Source organism: Primulina tabacum, chromosome 4 (assembly GCF_025594145.1).
Source record: "Primulina tabacum isolate GXHZ01 chromosome 4, ASM2559414v2, whole genome shotgun sequence".
NCBI classification, from domain to species: Eukaryota; Viridiplantae; Streptophyta; class Magnoliopsida; order Lamiales; family Gesneriaceae; genus Primulina; species Primulina tabacum.
In genome coordinates, this window is record NC_134553.1 from 27781519 (window position 1) to 27784659 (window position 3141).

Genomic DNA, 3141 nt, shown 5'->3' on the forward strand with positions numbered 1-3141 from the left:
TTCGGGTCTCTCGATCCTCTTCCCTTGCTTCTCGGTCAACCACACGTCTAGGAGGCATTCTGTCCCATCAATTACCCAACACATAAACCCACTATGCATGAACATGATATCAATGACATAGGATGCACAAAAATCTAAACTCAAAACATGAATATGCTAAATTCATGATTCAATGCTTACTACATACATAATGCAAAAATTAAAACTTACAGACTTGAGGTGTGACTTCAAGAGCTTCTTGCGACTGGCAGTAGGCATAACCCTTTACAGGAACATCGCTCTGATACCAACTGTAACGAACCGTATTCTTTACTACTTAAAATTTGCGGAAAAATTAAAAATTTTCTTGAATATAAACATTCATACGGTCGTCAACTCATCGCTCATAAAAATTTCTTTGAAATCATCCAACACCAATAAAACTTGCTAACAAAATATTTGCCCCAAACATCAAAAAAATCAGAGTATTTTAAACTTGCATAAAAATGTTAAAATAACATGGGCGGTCCTCGGGTCTAGCCTTCCGCTCAGTCCAAGCCTGCCCCTTGGTCGCCACCTCCGGTCTCCTCATAGACATCCTCACTTGCATCGATCAAGTCTAGTGAGTCTAAAGACTCAACACGTATAAACTGAAAAGAGCAAGTACTACATAATAAAACCACATGCAACTTTAAAATAGAACATACATACTTGAAGATTGGATTTGAAATGAACTTGATATTGCATACGTACATAGACGTGCCATAACTTGAAAGATTTCATAAACATGCTTACATACTTGATCATACTTAAACATACATGACTTCATTTTTGCGTAGAGGATGTTTCAAAGCAAGTGACCCATACATAATAAACGCCTGATCAGACAAACCACAGTATTGGGCTGACAGGGACGTATCCACTGCCACATACATGAGATCCCCGTTCATAATTTAACGGGCTGGTTGGTCCCCGTTCATAATTTAATGCTTTCCAACCACGATCTAACCCGTTCATAATTTAACGGGGTGGAGAGGTCATCGGCCACGGTCACCGACTTCCAAACCCATTCATAATTTGGTCACAAGACAATTATCATACCTCAAAAACTTAAAATATTATCTTGCACGTCAACATACTCACTTGGTGTTGAGGGATTCGTTAAACTTCGATCGGGGGCGTTGCTGCACCTACTAATCATGAATTGGCATGCTTATCCGTGTAACTTAGACATAATTTCAAGCTTACATAAGAACTCATTCAATTCCTTATGACGTTGTAAATTCCCATGACTCGACTGCGTAAATCACTGAACTAAAACCATGCCATCAACCCTCCCCCCCCAAGCATACTATAGAAATTTTCTCCAAAGTCGTGAAGGACACGGACCCCGTGCCTACCTCCGTGTAGGGGTCCGTGTAGACTCGGATGAGAAGGCTCGAAAGGGAAGGTGGACATAGACCCCGTGTCAGGGTCCGTGTGGGGGTCCGTGTAGACACTGGAAAAAAGGCACTTCGGTGTAACAAGGGAACGGATCCCGTGTGGGGTCCGGGTGAGGGTCCGGGTACCTACTGTGAACGCGAACTTACGAAAATTTTGTACATGTTTCGCTTAACTTTCTAGACTCGATTGCGCGGACTATGAATCGACACTCCAAGGCTCATCCTAGCACGCCATAACCTCAAACCAAATTCGTACAAATCCCCAAGGCGACTATGTTCACCCTACGACACATACCATTCAAAACATTGTAATTGACATCAAAAGGTACCCACGACTTTTAATTAAATCGAGCGCCTATTGGCATGAACCGAAATCTCAAAAATACTCCAAACATCGTACTAAGCATACCTAAACGCAGCAATGATCATCCGATGATTTCCCAACGAAGCCTGCAACAATAAAATCTCAAGAACACATCAAAACATAATTTCTGAAAAACGAAGTTTGAGCAGTCCCACGAAGAATGCCATAACTCACTCAATTTTTGTCCAAATATTTCGAATTGACTGTCAAATCGAAGGTATCAAAAAATTCTACAATTCTCTAGTTGAAAGTTTTATCAAAATATCGACTGAAAACTCGCAGTTTCAACCAGAACAGTAAAAAGTGATTTTTGATCCCTAAAATGGTTTCATAAGTGATCCCAACACAATTGCTCTAACTTCTACACATCGTACACATGGTTTTACGCATACATAACTACGCACGCATAATATGACATGATCGATGCATCAAGAACAGATTATACGTGCCTTTTGATGATAAACTTTACCGAAACGGCGACACCGAAGCGGAGATAGAAGCGAGGTTGATCCGGGACGAACGTGACGCGATTTCCTTGCAATAAAATCGATCAAAACTTGCTGAAAATTGACAAGGGAAGGGGCGGCTGCTGTTCTCCTCTTAGAACCCTAGGTTTTGCTCTTTAAAAAAATAAAAGAAGTGGAAATCTGAATGTGTGTGTGTGTTTAGGCGTTATTAGTGTGTGTAAAAGTGTGTGTGTGTGTGATTAGTAAATTAGGAAAATCACTTAATTAAATAATAAATAAAACTATTTAAAATACTAACACTCTTTAAACATTAAATAAAATCCCTCAATTAAAATAATGCACAAAAAAGAACGAAGCTAATTTTAAAAGTTTCAAACTCTTAAATCACTAAATAAATAAATTTTAGGCTTTAAAATACTAACAACTTAGTAAGTCCTTTAAAATGCCTCATCCTCAACTTAAAATAAAAGTATCACATTTTAAATTGCCAAGAATCGTCCCCGGTCTCTTTTCCTCAATCCCGCCTCGAATAATCGCCTGAAACATGAAACTCGAAAAACATTTTAACGTGCATCATAATAGACATGGATAATTTAAAATAATGCATTTTCATAATTATGCATGGCTAAAACACTTTAAAAATTAATTAAATGAATGCATGGATTAAACGTGCACTGAATTTGGGCACTACAGCTGGTGGTTGCACTTCGGGCACACTGGGTACTCCGGCCTCAGAGGAGCCTTCGGATGTGGGATAGGACCCTTGCCTTTCGGCGGTCCCTGATATGGCTTCTTCCCTGGCTGCCCCTGGAATGGCCTCTTGAACTGAGGTCGCTGTTGTTGCTACTGTGGTGCCTGATAGGGCCTTTTGCCCTGCCTATCAACCTCG